Source organism: Salmo trutta, chromosome 3 (assembly GCF_901001165.1).
Source record: "Salmo trutta chromosome 3, fSalTru1.1, whole genome shotgun sequence".
Classification (NCBI taxonomy): Eukaryota; Metazoa; Chordata; class Actinopteri; order Salmoniformes; family Salmonidae; genus Salmo; species Salmo trutta.
Genome location: NC_042959.1, coordinates 35859961 through 35880277, shown reverse-complemented (window position 1 = coordinate 35880277; position 20317 = coordinate 35859961). Strand labels below are relative to the sequence as shown.

The following is a 20317-nucleotide window of genomic DNA, read 5'->3' as shown; positions in this document are numbered from 1 at the left end:
TAGATAAAGGAGAGTCTTGTCTTTAAAATGGTGTAAAATAGTCATATGTTTGAGAAATGGAAGTTTTTGCATTTTTGAGGTATTTGTAATTCGCGCCACGCTCTACCATTGGATATTGGTGAGGCGTTCCGCTAGCAGAACATCTGTCCCTAACAGGTTTTAACGAGTTCCCAGTTTTCTTGAAAGCACCATAAATCCAGAGAATGTCAGACTTTGATCACAAAGTTTGATGATAAAATGTGTCCACAAGAAGGACCGCCGTGCCACCTTTTCTGTTCGAGTGAGCAGAGCACAACAAGGTCCAAAAATATATTGAATGCTGCTGCATAAATTATGTAATATGCCAGGGAGATATGTATACTGTAGCTAGGAAAGTAATACTAAGTGTATGTTGTGTAGTAAGTTGTTAATAGCCCATGTGCCTCACCCTAATAATTTGGTCCCTTTCCCCCTCATAACTTAGCCTACTGTTCTGACTTGGTGGTGCACATGTAGCCTATAGCCTGTTTTAAAGAAATGTAATCATTGAGTATTGTAGAGCTTTCATTATTTGCTTATATGCTCCCTTTATGTATCTTACGGTTCTGACTTGGTGTACAGGGAGAATACTGTAAAAACGGCCCATGTTCTGAATTCTGTCGCTCATTATTGTCTTAATCGAAATTACGGATTGCCTCTTATCCGCTCATTGTTCCCTTATGCCATAGTTTGTAAATCTCAATTGTCAGTAGAACCACATTTGTTTAAGCAAGTCAGACATATCAGCTATGTTTTTTAAAAAGGCAGTAAATGAGGCTAATGAACTGTTTCGCTGCCAGACAAGGCTCTGCTGATAGCCAGGGGTAGATGTGGTAAGGATTCACTCCATGGTGCTGAAAAGAATGCTCTGCTGTTGGAACAGCTTTATGTCGGCCCTAACAGTTTGTGGGCACGGTTTGTCACCGTTATAGTGCAATTAATGTACTGTTTAGTGTTGTGTTGTGTATTGGCTTTGCTGGAATGCATTAAAAAAAAAAGTTTTTTGCCCAACCAAGATTTACATGCTATAATCGCGAGTTCAGAACAAAATTGAAAATAATAAAATTATCTTTATTATTATAATCATTATTTTATAAATCCTTAGCCCTTCTCTGAAGGCGTAGAAAGCCCATTGTTCCCCACTGTGTTTGGGTTAGTAATAATTTGTAGAGTGGTTCTATTTTCCCTCAGCATGCATTTGTTTTAATATTCTGAATGTATAAAGAATCCATTTGTTCTGAAATATGAACACAGAAATACTGGACATTTTGAACTCTTATTATGGTGCTGATTTGACAAAATTACAATCATGGTCTTGAATTGGACTCGCATTTTTCTGGTGTCGGTCTTGACTCTGTCTCGATTTGCTCTGGTCTTGAATTGGTTTCGCTTTAGGTGGTCTCAAACACATCACTGGTGATTCGGGAGTAACATTAAAACAGAATAATATGCCCCACCAACATTAGACAACTATACTGAAAACCCAAACTCAAATTGCTGAAAGAAGTAAATGAAATTAATTAGAAAATTGTCAACTGACAACAAAAATAACAGTGCAGATGGCACTCTTTTGCTAAGTGCAGAGATGTATCATAGGTAATGAATGTGTAACGGACTTCTGAACTTCTACAGACTTTGTGGTGCAGCAAAAAGATCAATATACCCCAAATCCCAGGTGGGGTCATATTGGAATGTCAGCACTAGCAGCAATTATATTGTCATTGATTAAATATTTGTACACTATTTTAGATGAACAGTGTACCACTTACCATAAAACCCCCATACCATTTAATTACTTGACTTATAATAGTTAGGGACAACTGGGACCATCACGTGACAAAAACCTCTAGGGGACCATGACACAATGTCCTAAGAACGTCCTAAAAACGACCTCAGTGTCAAACCGGGAACTATAAAAAGGTCCCACAGAGAATGTTCCCTTGGGACCATCATGCAACGTCCTAAGGACAATCACCCGACCTCAACCCAATTGAGATGGTTTAGGATGAGTTGCACCGCAGAGTGAAGGACAAGCAGCCAACAAGTGCTCAGCATATACTGTATGGGAACTCCTTCAAGACTGTTGGAAAAGCAATCCAGGTGAAGCTGGTTGTGATAATGCCAATAGTGTGCAAAGCTGTCATCAAGGCAAAGGGTGGCTACTTTGAAGAATCTCAAATATAAAATATATTTTTGGTTACTACATGACAACATATGTGTTATTTCATAGTTTCGATGTCTTCACTAATATTAAACAACGTAGAAAAAAATAAGAAAAACCCTGGAAAGAGTAAGTGTGTCCAAACTTTTGACTGGTACTGTATATGAATAAATTAACATAAAGGAGTAGAACTGGGCTGCAACCAATGTTCCCTCTAACACGATCAACACTTCACTCTACTGTGGGAATTGTAACCGAATCAATGCAATATCAGCCACTTTTAATGTAATATATCGAAACCAAACAAACTAAGAAAGATTTAGTGTGAAAAACTAACTGTGCAAGAGATGTTCTTGTAGGCAAAGCGCATTGGAGTAGGATTCTATTGCATTGACAGGCATGACTCAGGCCCACACTCCAGTCTACTCAGACCGGTGCGCCATAACCAATCAGTGCTGCAGTAGGCCTATATGCAAATAGCATTTGCCATATATGGATCTGTGCCATTCACTTTGAACTGGACTGTGTTTAGACTACTGTATGAGTGGTCACTAGTAGACGTGCTTGTTTTGAGATCAGCCCTGCATGTTTTATTTTTCAAAAGTCTCATGGAATGTAGGCATTGACCACCACACATTGGCTGCTATTGTAGGCTGAATGATAGAACATCAATTTCCATGTTAAAATGTTATGGGATGTGTTTTTCTACATTGTTTTTGATGGTAGGACAATCTGGTAGGCCTACATTATGCTCAAATAGCCACAGTAGCCTACTTGGCCACTGTTTAAACTGTAACTTAAAGTGGGTACAGCCTCAGTGTTCACAGTAAGCGCATGCTGGAAGTTGCACAGAATTTTCACAACGTTCAAGTTTGTGCTCAGCAGACCTGGAATTTTCTCAGGGCCTAATACTTTTTTTGAGGGAACATTGGCTACACCCATTAAAAACTTGCTCTGTCTAGGTGTACCTGCACCCACCTGCACTGTCTAGACTGTCTCATTAATTACTGTTGTTGTCATGTTCTGTTGGATAATTCGACAAGTGTGTCAATAGCAGGATAACCTCGGATCAAAAATCAACAGGCTTGGCTCTAGATTACACCTATCTAATCATAGTTTACATTGTTTGCGAGATCAGACTGTCACGGTTGTCGTCGGTTAAGGAGGACCAAAACGCAGCAGGTATGTGTATGCTCATCTTGATGATTATTTATTTTCAAAATGAATACCAAAAATAACAAAACACGAGAACTAACGAACAACAACAAACAGTCTGGCAAAGCATAAGGCTCAACACAGAACAATCACCCACCCTGAACCACATAAAACAAATACCCTCTGCCACGTCCTGACCAAACTACAATACTAATTAACCCTTATACTGGCCAGGACGTGACACAGACATAATATCACTATGATACGAGTATTCATTTTCGGAAGTTGCTTTCATTTCAGCTCACCTAATTTGTAAACATTTCAACTGTATTAAATTACGCAATTTTTTTCAATTCCCCAAAAAATGAACACCCATCAAATTTAAGTTATCTTTCTTCTCTTTCTTGTGATGTAAGTGTTGAGATGATGCATTAAATCCCAGACGAAGCTATGGTGTTCTTATAGATGCAACGGAAAGACAATGTATTCCATTGAACCCATTTCAGCCATTACTGGGGTAAGATTGACAGGTCATTACAAACATTTCCGCGTTCATAACGTTAAGGGGAAAAAATGACAGGCACAAGCAAGAGTATGAAAGAGTCGCAGGAGTAAAATGAAAGCAATCAATCTAGTGAGATATAAGTGACAAGTGGATTTTGCACCTCTCAAACATAGGAAATAGATGGCTGAAAAAACTGATCCTCAGGTGGGCAGGGCATGCACATTGCTACACACACACACACACACACACACACACACACACACACACACACACACACACACACACACACACACACACACACACACACACACACACACACACACACACACACACACACACACACACACACACACACATACACACACACGCACACACACACATCCTTTCTTAGTCACAACTCTATACTAAAACCCTTACATCACATGACCCAAAAGGAAGGGATCCCTGCCACTACCTGGAGTGGGTTCTGCAGGACGCAACGTTTGGGAATGTTCAAATAGAACTATGCTATGTAGAACAAACATGCCTCTCTGACTTGTTGAATAAGGAATAACATCTGCTCTATTCGTGGAACTTCTATCCTCAAAGTTCAAGAATGTTTTGCAACTGAACGTGGCCTACATGCAAACATTTGGTTGCACAGAAAGAAAGGAAAAGGGATAGCAAACAATTTATTAGTAAATTCCTCTTGCCACTACACTATACCTGAGTTAATGTGGACCCAGTGACTCAGACTTGAGCACTTGGACCAGCAGTCAAGCACTGGGACTTGGACTTCAGCCATAGAGACTTGTGACTAGACTCGTGGCTCGACCTTTGGTGACTCGGACTTGGACTCAAGCACAGGGAACTTGGAACTCGGAACTCGATTCAGACTCAAGGTTAAGTGACATAACTACATCACTGAGCAAAACAGTCATTAGCTCCCGTTCAAAGTCATTATCCCCATTCTACTTTTGGACAGCAATGTGACTGGGGCATCTGTGGAAGGTTGATAGCAATGGCAATGACACGACCAAGTGATGGAGGTGCAACCAATACCGCTTTTCCAATACTTTGAGGCATCTCTGCGCTTGTGTTTGTGTCTGTTTGTTTTGTATGTAATGTACTATATCTATATATGCTGAATTCAGTGGTGTGTATTCATGGATGCCAAGGGAAGCCATGCTTCCCCAAATATTTGACCAAAGAAAATAATTATTCTTTGGTCTCTCTCTGTGTTTTCAAACTGTGGGATGTCCTGGTGCAGCCCCAAGGGAGGCTAGTTTGGATTTGGCTTTGGCTTCAAACCAATCAAATCCCCCAAAATGTGTCTGTTTCTGGTCTGCTTGTGTTGATGTCCTGCAGTAGCTAGCTTGCTAAATCGGGCCACTCCTAAGCCATGGATAGAGATGGGGATTTTGACTTGTAGTTTTTACTTAATTCTCTGTATGGGCCAATGATTATGACAGTGATTCTGATCTAACCATAAATTAATATATTATGCCACTGGCCTGAGAATTTTTAAGTTCAATATGTAGCATAGTAGGGTCACATTAACTAGCTAGCTATCTTAACTGGTTCATTGTTGCCCATGCGAGGAAGTTAGGTTAGAAAGCATTTTAGCTTGGTAACCTATGACAACAAAAAGTGTACTGTATGACAGAGCCATGGACCGTTTTGCCAACATGAAAAATAGAGGAGGATGGCATTGGAGTTCAACTAGTCTACAAGTAGGGTGAGTCAACATGTTTTGTTTTACTCTACTTGCGCATGTGCGCATGCACATGCTCATGCACACACACACACGCAGACACAGATACACACACACATAAATCAGTTCCACGGACAGCCACATGATATTTAGCAACATTGATTGGACTAGATCGTTTTTGGTATCTTTAAATTTGTTTTCAGTGTATTAAACTAACATACATAGGCTTATTGATTTGATTATGTTTAAACGTTTAAGTTGAAATGGTGCTGGAATAGTGGAGGCAGTGCTCCTGTTGTTTTTATGTTGACGTGCAGTAACTCTGTGGTTCTAAATCAGTAGTTGCTTAGTAAACCGTCAAAAACATTAACTTGCTTGACCTTGCTGCAAGTGATATAACTGTTTGTTACATGGAATATTTGCTTTGTGGACTTCACCTGGGCAGAGGTTGCTCTCCCCAGTATTGTGATGGAACAAACGTATATGTAGTTGAATTTATTCCGCCACTGTGTGACTGTTGTCTTTTTGTTGTCACGGCCTTATTGTATATCACGTGGCATATTTTTACACTGCTGCTACTCGCTGTTTATTATCTATGCATAGTCACTTTACCCCTACCTACATGTACAAATGACCTCGAATAACCTGTACCCCCGCACATTGACTCGGTACCGGTACCCCCTGTATATAGCCTTGTTATTGTGTTACGTTTTATTCAATTTTTGACTTTCGTTTTTTTGGTAGATATTTTCTTAACTCTATTTCTTGAACTGCATTGTTGGTTAAGGGCTTGTAAATAAGCATTTCACATAAGGTTGTTGTTGTATTCTGTTGTATTCGGTGACAAATACAATTATTTTGATTTGATACGAACGAATGGGTTATAGAGCAAACTATGCAATTATCACAACATAGGTTGTAATTGGCTTTTTTACTGGCTTGTCTTGGCTTCCTCAGTGATTTTACCCAAGCACTAGCTAAATTAGGAATTTATATGGGAGATAATTCTTATATACTGTATTCTAATATATGTTTGTCAAATTTCTGCTGTTGCGAAGGGAACAGCATATTATGCAGAAAAAAAATGTGGTATTACATGGCTATATATGTTTGTGTACATAGAAGTCAGTGACTTATGTTGACAATAAGTTAAGAGGCAATACAAATGTGAAGTGACTAAAATGAAAGGGCATTTAGTTGACTAAAATGGCTCACCGTTTCATCATTTTAACTATAACTACACTAAATCATTATTCAAATGACAAAAATGTCAATGACATTTCAGTCAAAATGTGTAAGACTAGACTAAATCTTAAAAAAGAGTGACAGAATTAACACCGGTGTGTGATTGAGACCTCTGCTCATTACTGGTGCTCTCTTTTTGTTTGAAGCTGGCAGGTATGTGTGTGCACACACGTTCGATCAGTCTATTCTGAACAGTCTACTCCAGAACTTCTCATAACAAAGAAAGGAGAGAGAGAGAAAGAGAGATAGATAGAAAGAGAGAACAAGTGTGTGAGTTTCCATAGGAACGGCGAGTTAAGATCTCAGGAAGGAGACAGACTAGTCGAGTAACAACGACCACCACCCACTGTCACTGACACCTGGCACACACACACATTCAGGCCGTGTTGCTTTCTGAAACTGTGTGTTTGTAATGAAGTGTCACACCCTGATCTGGTCACCTGTCCTTGTGATTGTCTCCACCCCCTCCAGGTGTCGCTCATTATCCCCGGTGTATATTGTATATATCCCTGTGTTTCCTGTCTCTCTGTGCCAGTTCGTCTTGTTTGCCAAGTCAACCAACGGTTTTCCTTGCTCCTATTTTTCCCCTGTCTCTGTTTGTTTCTAGTCCTCCTGGTTTCAACCCATGACTGTCCTGACTCCGAACCCGCCTGCCTGACCACTCTGCCTGTTCTGACTACCAGTCTGCCTATCCCCTTGTACTGTTTTTGGACTCGGATCTGGTTTCTGACCCCTGCCTGGCCTGACCTCGAGACTGCCTATCGTCTGGTACTGTTTGGACTCTGACCTGGTTTATGAACTCTCACCTGTCCCCAACCTGCCTTTGCCTACCCCTTTTGTTATAATAAATATCCTCTGCCTCCTGTGTCTGCATTTGGGTCTCGCCTTGTGCCCTTATATGAAGAGTGTGTGTATTTTTCTTTCTACAAGCTTTCACAGTCTCACATCAGAATAAGATGTTCATCCATGTTTCTCAAATGTCAAATTTCGAAGTTGTTCCAATCATCACATTTCAAAGTGTTTAAGGTTCTGTTTAGTCATTAACTCCAAATGTTTTAAGGTTAGGGTTAAGTTTCGGCATTAACTCTGAATTATTAAGGTTTTAACTCAGAATGGTTAAGGTAAGGGTTATGGTTTGGGATAGGATGAAAACTAAAATATTAAAAACAACTTTCTATCACTGGATTTGAACATGCAACCTTTTGAACCAGATGCTTACACCCATCTGCCATCCCCATCCACAATGCCCTAGCAAAACCGATACCTACTTGAAGGTAACAGTGCTCAGTGTTGCCCCTAGTGGCTGGTTTCCACGTCATCTCCCGACGTCCTCAGACATGGGTGGACGTGTAATACTCACTTGTATCACGGATGACCTGCCTGGTTTCTTTCCCTTTTACTTACTTCTCACCTCATGTCCGTCCTACCGTCTCTCCATCCTGACACTGTACGCTGATAAGTAAGGGACATTTTAATGTATTCATTTATAATCAATCAATAATTTATTCAGATCTGCTGCACAAGGTCTACTTTACGACCTGCCGATTAATAAATTACTTATTATTTAATTTCCTGGACACAGACAGTCAGTGTATTGGCCAGCTAAATGTAGCCTTTTGTTCCATAGCTGACAGAGAGAGAGAGAGAGGGAAGAAGACTGATTGGTTTTTCACACCATAAGCTGTGGAAAAGGTGTGAATCAATGTCCTAAGTGGAGAGAGCAAGCTGTATTATTGATGTTGCAGATTCATCAATTAATCACTGCTCTTGGAAAACTCTGGATTATCATTATTTTACCAGACAGACAGAGGATCATATATCTCTACCTGTCTCATCTCTATCTCCCTCTCTCTGTTCTGTCTATATTTGGACTGTTTCTTCCCTACCTCTCATTTTCTCTGATCTGTCTCTCCATCTCTTCTATCTTTGTGACATAACAATCTTCTCTGCTTTCCTCTCTTCTTTTCATATATTTTCTTCCCTTTCCTTCACCTCCCCTTTCTTATTCGTCTTTGACTCCTTATTCTCTCATACTCTTTCGTTTCATCCCTCTTTCTCCTTCTTTGTATCTTTCCCCCATCCCTCACTCTATCTGTGGGTAACATCAGGACAGTGTCCAGGCGGAGCTGTCTGGGGGAGAGTGGTGTGGTGCGCAATGTTTTGGTCCAGGGGAGTCGGGTGTGTGTGTGCGTGCGCACGTGTGTATGTGTGTGCATGTGTGATGTGCAGTGCTGTTTTGTTCAGGGGACTGAGACATGCACAGACAGATGGACCACCACAGGGCTTTTTCCCACAATCCTCCTCACCTGGACTGGGCTCACTCACACCACAGAAATATACCCATAGATCTATATTTCACATGCAGATGGTCAATTCTGGAGGTGTAGGAACTTTTGAAGTACACAGTACAAAAATTATAAAAATACAAATATATGAAATACATTTTTAAAACGACTAAGATTTCACCTGCCTTATAACTGTAAACACACGTTAAAGAAAATGTACATATTTCTCAAGGACTCTCTTGATCAAAACTTCTGCCTCCACCGCTGTGAACGTCACACAGAGCTCAAGCATGGCTTCCTGAACTCGTTAGGAACTTGCATTTTGCCTAAATTATTTTAGATTACTTTGATGAAGTGCTTCGCTACAATGTTAGGATTGCTTTGTCAGTGATGTAGGGTTCAGCCAGGAGTTGATGGATAGTCGGAGGAGCGAATTACATTTTTATTTTACCTTTATTTAACTAGGCAAGTCAGTTAAGGACAAATTATTATTTACAAAGATGGCCTAGAAACAGTAGGTTAACCTGTTTGGGATGGGGGCAGTATTTTCACGTCCGGATGAAAAGCGTGCCCAAAGTAAACTACCTGCTACTCAGGCCCAGAAGCTAGGATATGCATATAGTTGGTGATTTGGATAGAAAACACTCTAAAATTTCTAAAACTGTTAATATTATGTCTGTGAGTATAACAGAACTTATTTGGCAGGCGAAACCCTGAGGGCAAACCATCCAGGATAATTTTTTTTGAGGTAACAGTGTTTTCAATAGTTTTCTATGTGTATCTAGATTTCTAAGGCACTTGCGTGCAGTTTCTATCGCTTCCACTGGATGTCAACAGTCTTTAGAAATTGGTTGATGTTTTTCTTTTGAGTAATGAAGAAGTATGGCTGTTCAGAATGAGGGTCGAGTCTATTGTACTGTTGTGGTTGGGGCGGGCGACCTGAAAGCTCGCTCCACTTTGTTTTCATTCTGTATAGAACACAGTTTATCCCTTCTTAAATTTTATTGATTATTTACGTAAAAAAATACCTAAAGTTGTATTAGGAAAGTTGTTTGAAATGTTTGAATCAAGATTACAGGTAACTTATTAGATATTTTGTTGTATTTTGTTGCGCGAGTTGGAACTGGTGTCAAATGCGCCAAATAAATGTACATTTTGGAGATATAACAACGGAATTTATCGAACAAAAGGACCATTTATGATGTTTATGGGATATATTGGAGTGCCAACTGAAGAAGATCTTCAAAGGTAAGGCATGAATTATATCGTTATTTCTGAGTTTTTGTCGCGCCTGGCTGGTTGAATTATTATTGTCATGTGTTTGTTTGATGGGGTGCTGTCCTCAGATAATAGCATGGTTTGCTTTCGCCGAAAAGCCTTTTTGAAATCTGACACGGTGGCTAGATTAACAAGAAGTTAAGCTTTAATTTGGTGTATTGCACTTGTGAATGTATGAAAGTTAAATATTTCTGGTATTTTGTTTTGAATTTCGCGCTCTGCCATTTCACCGGATGTTGTCGAAACGTTCCGCTAGCGGAACCCCTAGCCGTAAAAGGTTTTAGCTGCCTTGTTCAAGGGCAGAACGACAGACTTTTACCTGGTCAGCTCAGGGATTTGATCTAGCAACCTTTCAGTTACTGGTCTAACACTCTAACCACTAGGCTAAATGCCACCCCGTTATATTGGTTGGAGGTACATACCATTTCGATCTACGGTGTAAAACAAAACATGTTGACTCACCCTACTTGCAGACTAGTTGAACTCCAATGCCATCCTCCTCTCCTTCATGTTGGCAAAACGGCCTATGGATCTGTCATACAGTACAACTTTTGTTATCATAGGCTAACTAGCTAAAATGCTTGCTAGCCTAACTTCCTCGCATGGGCAACAATGAACCAGTTTAGATAGCTAGCTAGGTAGTTAACGTTAGCCTTTGATCTCATGCCAGTGGCACAACATATTAAGTTATGGTTAGATCAGAATTGCGGTCATAATAATAATAATAAAAGTAAAAATCACAAGTCCAAATCCCCATCTCCATCCATGGGCGATTTAGTAAACTAGCTACTGCAGGACATCAACACAAGCAGACTAGAAAAAGACACATTTTTTGGAAATGTAAGTTTTGCTTAGGGAGAGATTTGATTGGTGTGAAGCCAAATCCAAACTGGCCTCCCTTGGGGGGGCGTTTGGCTGCACCAGGACAACCCAGACTTGAGAACATTTTGAAAACAGAGAGAGACAAAACATGAATACATTTAGCATTTAAAACATATTATTGGTCAAATATTTGGGGAAGCATGGCTTTCCTTGGCATCCATGAATACAGACCACTGAATTCAGCATATATACATATTGCACATTACATACAAAACAAACAGACACAAACACAAGAGCAGAGATGCTGCCTCAAAGTATTGGAAAAGTAGTATTGGTTGCACCTCCATCACTTGGTCGTGTCATTGCCATTGCTATCAACTTTCCACAGATGCCCCAGTCACATTGATGTACAAAAGTAGAATGGGATAATGACTTTGAACGGGAGCTAATGACTGTTTTGCTCAGTGATGTAGTCGAGTCACTAAACCTTGAGTCCAAATCGAGTCCCAAGTTCCCTATGCTCAAGTCCACGTCAGAGTCACCAAAGGTCAAGTCATGTGTCGAGTCACGAGTCTCTATGGCTGAAGTCCGAGTCCTGGTCCAAGTGCTCAAGTCTGAGTACTGGGTCCACATTAACTCAAAATAAAGTTATTTATCCAGTCAGATATAGTGTAGTGGCAAGAAGAATTTACTAATACATTGTTTGCTATCACTTTTCCTTTCTTTCTGTGCCAACAAATGTTTGCATATAGGCCACATTCAGTTGTAAAACATTCTTGAACATTGCGGATAGAAATCCATGACTAGAGCAGACGTTAATCCTTATTCAACAAGTCATAGAGGCATGTTTGTTCTACATAGCATATTTCTATCTGAACATTCCAAAACGTTGCATCCTGCTAAACCCACTCCAGGTTTTTAGCTATAGCTAGCTAATGAGGTAACATTACTGAATCAGGTGTAGTCTAAACAAATGATTAACTGTCTGGGGTAACACTTTATTTGGATAGTCCATCTGTAGATGCTCTAAAGACTATCAGTAACATTTCAACTAACTATCTACTAACCCTAACCCTAACCCTAGCTCTAACCCTAACCTTAACCCTTATCCTAACCCTAAACGTAACCCTTAAAGGCTTTGCATGGTCAATACAACGTCTGCAGTGGCCGTACAGCTTTTACTGTGACACGGCCATTCATACTTTTTGCACTTTGGGGAGCTGTCATATGCATCCAATAAATTGGTCTGCACTGCACCGCTCATAGTGATTCAGGGCTAATCGTTATAGCCATCAAGCTAATTACAAGCAACTGGCTAAACAAAAAGACAAAACCTTACCTCTTCTGAAATGTTGACTTCTGTGCTTGACATAGGAGCTCAGCCAAGACAGCATGAAGTTAAAAGGCTGCACTGTTTTCCCGTCTGCATCTCCATTCCGAATCTCTCCATTGCCCCCCAGCAAAATATGCCTACATTTAGGCTATTGTTACATGTATGTTTCACACTATATCATGTAAAAATATAATGTAAAATATAATATAAAGTATAATGCTTGTATGGATGTCAACCCCAATACATGTTCATGTCATCAATGAACTGAATTACAGTTAAAAACGACTTTGACTACCACCACCAATTTCTGCATGCTAGCTATGGTACCAGATTAAGATCCTGAGAGGTGTAGGGCTCTAAGCCACTGCATCACAGTGCTAAAGGAGTCACTACAGACCCTGGTTCGATACCAGGATGTATCACAACTGGCCATGATCAGGAGTCCCATAAGGAGGCACGAATTGGCCCAGCGTCATTAGGGGAGGGTTTGGCTGGGGTAGGCCGTCATTGTAAATAAGAATTTGTTCTTAACTGACTTGCATAGTTTTAAAAAATGAAATTAAAATGTATACAAATGGGAGTTGGCATTTAACTTTTAAACTTTTCAAAACCTAAATGGGACAACTTCTAAATGTTATGCAGCAAAAACAGCCAAATATATCCAAATCGGATTTGTGAATTGATTCAGGAAACTAGGTGTATGTCGCAAGACATGACTTCACAAGAGAGCCGTTTGAACGTAAAAAATGTTTTTTTTTTAATCAAAATTAGTTTTTTGGCAGAAATGCCTTCTCGAACATGTGAACTTTCATGTGCCTTAATAACAAACTTGTATGCCATCTGTAAATACGAATACAATTGTAAAATTACAAGCCTTGTTGGTTAAGCCACAGAAAAAGTCAGCAACCTTCCCACTAGCCATGATTGGCTGAGATAATGAGTGGGCTGGACATACCGAGAGATGAGTTCTGCCATATAGAGGGCTTCTGTCTATTTGAGCTCGTTAGTCTGTGTTGGTAATCTTGTTGAACACTGCTTTTTTTATGTATTGTGTAGTGGAGCTGCTTAAGTGTTGCTCTCCACTTTCTGGAGGATCAAGTTTTGAAATCAGTGGAATTAGAGTATGACAGCTAAAGAGATGGAGAAAACACCTGTCTCCAGATTACATCTTCAAACTAAGGGCAACCGTGGTATGGCATTCCTGACAGGGAGACGCATCCATCATGCATGATGATGTATACACATAAGATAGCTAATGCTAGACTATCTACATTTTCAGATATTACATGTTTCTAATTTTGGCAGAAAGTGGTTTCATTTCAAGCTAAAGTGTACTGTTAGCTAGCTAGCCGTATTCATGCAGAGTAGTAACGACATGATTTGGCACTGTGTTCATTGTTGTTTAACTAGCTCACGTTATCTGGCTGGCTCGTTAGCTAACGTTACGTGTGTGAACGTACACCTTGTTTACATAGCTAGGTGCATTGTTTACCTAGCTAGCTAGCTATATGTCTTAAGCTAAAGTGTACTGTTAGCTAGCTAGCTAACCTTAGCTGGCTGGCTCCCTAGCTGACGTTATTATTTGTAACACAGAGACGTTTACTTTTCTAGTTAGAGCCTAATGTTAGCTAGCTAACATTGAACCTGGTTGGTTAGCTCCCATCACTGTGGCATTGTTGGCACTGTTCATTGTTGTTTAACTGGCTGGCTTGTTAGCTAACGTTCCGCGACATGTGTACAACACCTGTTAAATAAGGCCGGTGTTAGTAAAAGTCTGCATAAAAGCGTAATGAAATTGTTGCCAGCAGAGCTGGTTAGGCTGTTTTCATGTTATCCAATCATCGGCCAGAGCGCCAAGTGTGCACTCCGAGAGTGAAATGAGGGGGGTGGGGCTAAAGCTTAAGAGGGTGTGAACGATACTGAATGGGTGTAGACAAAGAAGAGGTCTTCACTAGATACCAAAACATTCAAAGGCCATTTTCTCAAAAGTGAGTTTACAAGTTGATCAACTTTAAAAGCAGAATTACTTTCCCATTTTCCTAAAATGCAGTGTATGATATACCATTTTGTAGCTCTGAGTCTCTACTTTTATCCAATGTACAAAACACAATTTCAAATGTTGTTGCATAAGACCGAATTCAGGTGGTCCAGGAGTCACATTTTAGCAATCACATTGTGGGCCTGTTACAAGACATCAATCATGACAGATTTGACCAATATCCACTTTGTTAGATCAGATTTGTTGAGTGTGTGCCAATCCAGCGTCCTTCTATCCCCCATGGTATGCACTCCATTATCCTCTTTACCACATCCAGGAGTTCAAACTCATATTCATGTCTACTCGAGGTATCATAAATACGTTTTTTATTTGTGAACTTGTTCTGATAGCCTTTCTTCAAAGTTGTCCATGTTAACATAGCGCCGATATTATGGTTTATATCTTTTCAATGGTAAGGCCTTGAATCAAGCTGCTTTCTCTGAGGAAAAGAGAGAGGCTAGGCTATGATGGCTACAGAACCTGCCTATGAAATGCAGTTGGTAAAGTGGGAGGGTTAAGCGAGACTACAAATTCAAAGAGTACTTACTCAAAGAAGAGAAAAACATAGCTAGACTGTTGTTTTACTATTAAACTCAATGCTTCGATTGTTTAAAATGTCGTAAAGCAGCTTGTGTTTATTAACCAGGCAAAGGGTAGCTAACTAGAAGGCTGGCTGTGACAGGTTAGCTACGGGGAAGCAAGAGAGTCACCTGCATGATGTCTATAATCAGAGGTGGAGCCGGAGCAGAGTCTGTCTGCCTGCCTGCCCACACTCATCGGTTGCTCCCCAGCAGCTCACCAGCTGATGTAGGATGTGTGTGCCGGGTGTGGCGTGTCCTTCCCACTGCTGAACAGAACTACGCTGTGCATCTGTGCTCATAATATTAATTGTGCTTACCACTGAAAATCTGTCAATCTCTCCAAAAGCCAAAAACATTCTTCCTACATTTTCTAGGCATCGATCAAGCCAAGAGCAAAATTATGGCTCCTGTCACTTTAACTTCTTTGGGATAGGGGGCAGTATTTTCACGGCCGGATAAAAAACGTACCCGATTTAATCTGGTTACTACTCTTGCCCAGAAACTAGAATATGCATACAATTAGTAGATTTGGATAGAAAACACTCTAAAGTAAAAAAAACGGTTTGAATGGTGTCTGTGAGTATAACACAACTCATATGGCAGGCCAAAACCTGAGAAGATTCCATACAGGAAGTGCCCTGTCTGACAATTTGTTGTCCTTCTGTTGCATCTCTATCAAAAATACAGCATCTGTGCTGTAACGTGACATTTTCTAAGACTTCCATTGGCTCTCTAAAGCCGCCAGAAAGTGGAATGGGGTGTCTGCTGTCTGGGCAAAGAACAGCAGCAGAATTTGTTAGTGGTCAGCCTGGTGATAGTGACACTGGAGATGCGCGGTCACGAGACTACTCCATTTTTTTCTTTCAGCCTTTGAATGAATACAACGTTGCCCGGTTGGAATATTATCGCTATTTTACGAGAAAAATCGCATAAAAATTGATTTTAAACAGCGTTTGACATGCTTCTAAGTACGGTAATGGAATATTTTGAATTTTTTTGTCACGAAATGCACGAACAAAACGGAGCTATTTGAATATAACTATGGATTATTTGGAACCAAAACAACATTTGTTGTTGAAGTAGAAGTCCTGGGAGTGCATTCTGACGAAGAACAGCAAAGGTAATCCAATTTTTCTAATAGTAATTCTGAGTTTAGTTTGTCCCAAACTTGGTGGGTGTCAAATTAGCTAGCCATGATGGCCGAGCTATGTACTCAGAATATTGCAAAATGTGTTTTCGGTGAAAAGCTATTTTAAAATCTGACATAGCGATTGCATAAAGAAGTTCTGTATCGATAATTCTTAAAATAATTGTTATGTATTTTGTCAACGTTTATCGTGAGTAATTTAGTAAATTCCCCAGAAGTATTCGGTGGGTATGCTAGTTCTGAACATCACATGCTAATGTAAAAAGCTGGTTTTTGATATAAATATGAACTTGATTGAACAAAACATGCATGTATTGTATAACATAATGTCCTAGGAGTGTCATCTGATGAAGATCATCAAAGGTTAGTGCTGCATTTAGCTGTGTTTTGGGTATTTGTGATGCATGCTAGTTGCTTAGAAATGGCTGTGTTTTTTTGTGTCTATGTACTCTCCTAACATAATCTAATGTTTTGCTTTCACTGTACAGCCTTTTGGAAATCGGACAGCGTGGTTCGATTCAGGAGTGTATCTATAAAATGGTGTAAAATAGACCTATGTTTGAGAACCTTGAATTTTGACATTTTGTGGTTTTAAATTTGGCGCTCTGATTTGTCACTGGCTGTTGAATAGTGTGGGACGATTTCGTCCCACCTCCCCTAGAGAGGTTAACCTGCTATGCTGATTGGCTGAACAATAACACAGCCCTCTCTTGGCTGAGGTCATGATTGATTGACGTCTAGGTGCCAAATCAATCATGGTGATTGGGCAGTCACTTCTCTTATCACAGAACAGAAGCCCAAGATTAAATAAAATCCAAGAATCTCCATCCAGGGGCGTCACCAGGGTTTCAGAACACTCCGGGTCTTTGAAAATTATTTTACATGACTGGAGACATTAGAATAATATTTTTTAACAAGACACAAATTACTGAAATTAAAGGCTACTTTGACTTTGACAGCCTACTGAGATCAATAAAAATGAACAACCCTGTTTTAAATTAAACCAATAGCATAGGCCAAAGAAAAGAGTGGAGACAGATTGTTCAATATAAGGAGGACATTATAGCACACAAACTTTCCAGTTACACAGACTCCTCCAAACTGTTTATCCCGCAGTTGTATTTTGAAATATTGCAAAAGGCCTTTTAGCTGCTGCCTACTGTTCATTGACAGCCACAACTCAACAATCAGCTGTTTGAGATTTGCTGCGCGTGCTGCCCAATTGTGGGCTTCCTGATTGTAGGAAGCCCACAAAATCACACAACTATTTTTGAAAGAAGCTATTGAACCTCTGTGGCTAAATAATGCTTTCCGGTGTAGTATTTTCAATGATTTAATTTATTTCTGTACATACAGACAGGATCAATTATATAATTTGGCATATGTATTTAAATTGATCTGCAGCTAAAAAAAATATTCCATGCTCTGTGCTCTCCCTAAAGCCAAATAATCAATGCTTCCTATTATTAATCCAGTAGGTAGACCTACTGTTACAATAATATACACTACCGTTCAAAAGTTTGGGGTCACTTAGAAATGTCCTTGTTTCTGAAAGACAAGCAAAAAAATGGGTCCATTAAAATGACATCAAATTGATCAGAAATACAGTGTAGACATTGTTAATGTTATAAATGACAATTGTTGCTGGAAACGTCAGATTTTTTATTGAAAATCTACATAGCCGTACAGAGCCCAACGCTGTGTACTACTCCTTTCACAGAACAGAGGAAACTGGCTCTAACCAGAATAGAAAGAGGAGTGGGATGCCCCGGTGCACAATTGAGCAAGAGGACAAGTACATTAGAGTGTCTAGTTTGAGAAACAGACAACTCACAAGTCCTCAACTGGCAGCTTCATTAAATAGTATCCGCAAAACATCAGTCTCAAAATCAACAGTAAAGAGGCGACTCAGGGATGCTTGCTTTCTAGGCAGTGTTGCAAAGAAAAATACATATTTCAGACTGGCCAATAAAAAGAAAAGATAACGATGGGCAAAAGAACACAGACACTGGACAGAGGAACTCTGCCGAGAAGGCCAGCATCCCAGACTCGCCACTGTTCATTTCTCAGAACAAGAATAGACTGAATAGTTTCAGAAGAAAGTTATTTGTTTCTGGTCATTTTGAGCCTGTAATCGAACCCACAGATGCTGATGCTCCAGATACTCAACTAGTCTAAAGGAGGCCAGTTTATTGCTTATTTTATCAGAACAACAGTTTTCAGCTGTGCTAATATAATTGCAAAAGGGTTTTCTAATGATCAATTAGCCTTTTAAAATGATAAACTTGGATTAGCTAACACAACGTGCCATTGGAACACAGGAGTGATGGTTGCTGATAATTCGCCTCTGTACGCCTATGTAGAAATTCCATTAAAAATCGTTTCCAACTACAATAGTCATTTACAACATTAACAATGTCTGCACTGTATTTCTGATCAATTTGATGTTATTTCAATGGACATTGTTTTTCAATAACAAGGACATTTCTTATTGACCCCAAACTTTTGAACGGTAGTGTATATATATAAACATATATAAATTATAAACAAAACGGAGGTATTTGGACATAAATATGTATTATTTCGAACAAAAACAACATTTCTTGTGGAAGTAGCAGTCCTGAGAGTGCATTCTTACAAAGATCAGCAAAGGTAAGATAATATTTCTAATACTAATTCTGAGTTTAGGTTGCGCCGAACTTGGCGGATGTCTGTATAGCTCTCTGTGATGGCTGAGCTATGTACTCAGAATATTGAAAAATGTGCTTTCTCCGTAAAGCTATTTTAAAATCTGACAAAGCGGTTGCATCCAGGAGTAGTCTATCTATAATTTTTTAAATAATTGTTATATATTTTGTCAACGTTTATGATGAGTATTTTTGTAAATTGATGTGCACATTCACCGGTAGTTTTGGTGGGAATACATTTTCTGAACATCACGTGCCAATGTAAAATGCTGTTTTTGGATATAAATATGAACTTTATCGAACAAAACATACATGTATTGTGTAACATAATGTCCTAGGAGTGTCATCTGATGAAGATCGTCAAAGGTTAGTGCTTCATTTAGCTGTGTTTTGGGTTTTATTGACACATGTCCTTGCTTGGAAAATGGCTGTGTGATTATTTTTGTCTATGTATTCTCCTAACATAATCTAATGTTTTGCTTTTGCTGTAAAGCCTTTTTGAAATCAGACAATGTGGTTACATCAAGGATAAGTGTATCTTTAAAATGATGTAAAATAGTTGTATGTTTGAGAAAGTTGAATTATGACATTTTGTTGTTTTTGAATTTGTCGCCCTGATATTTCACTGGCTGTGTCCCGCAGGTGGGACGCTAGCGTCCCATGTAGCCCATAGAAGTTAAATGTAGTTGGCTAAGGTGTATGTAAACTTCTGACGTCAACTGTATTTTTCCTGTTTAACCACTAGTGGTTGTAGCTATATTGTTATAGAAACGATGAAGACCTCATTTATGTTTTAAACATTGTAGCACAAAAAACAAGTTTCTATGTTCACAAGGCTAATACGTCTAATTACTTGAAAAGTCTATGGGAAAGGTGTCAAAATGTGTATTTGCATCAGTAGACTAAGTGACTGAAATGCATTCGAAAAGTATTGGAATGTTCAGGAAAACATCAGGTGCGCTCATCAGGTAGTAATTGTATATGTGTAGAGAAGATCTGCATTAATATCAATTGTGATTTTGTCACAGTCCCTTCTCGTCTCCTAAGCGGCTGGTGAGCATTGTAGAGGGAAACAGAAAACACGTAGGGGCCTACGTGTTCATGAGAGTCTTACCTTTCAGGAACGGGTCATAATTACTAGTAGCTCCTACTAGGGCCGGGACGATACCAGTATCACGATACATGTTAGTATCGTGGAAAGGAAATAAAACACAAAGCGGATTTATCTTCTTTAGGAAAACAGCCCTAATGTTGGAAACAAACATCATTATGTTGTCATCCAGAGTCACTTTTATTTATTGTCCAAGCTATAGCACACAATATTTTATATCCAGCAGGTTTTTAAAGGACCAACGAGTTTGGTCTGCAT

General features: G+C 39.5%; 1 protein-coding gene across 2 annotated transcripts in view; it reads right to left on the bottom strand.

Moving 5' to 3' along the window:
* The window catches only part of LOC115174484 (A disintegrin and metalloproteinase with thrombospondin motifs 2), a 190802-nt gene that overhangs the window by 103161 nt on the left and 67324 nt on the right, over positions 1-20317 (bottom strand). The gene's annotated exons all lie outside the window — the stretch shown is intronic.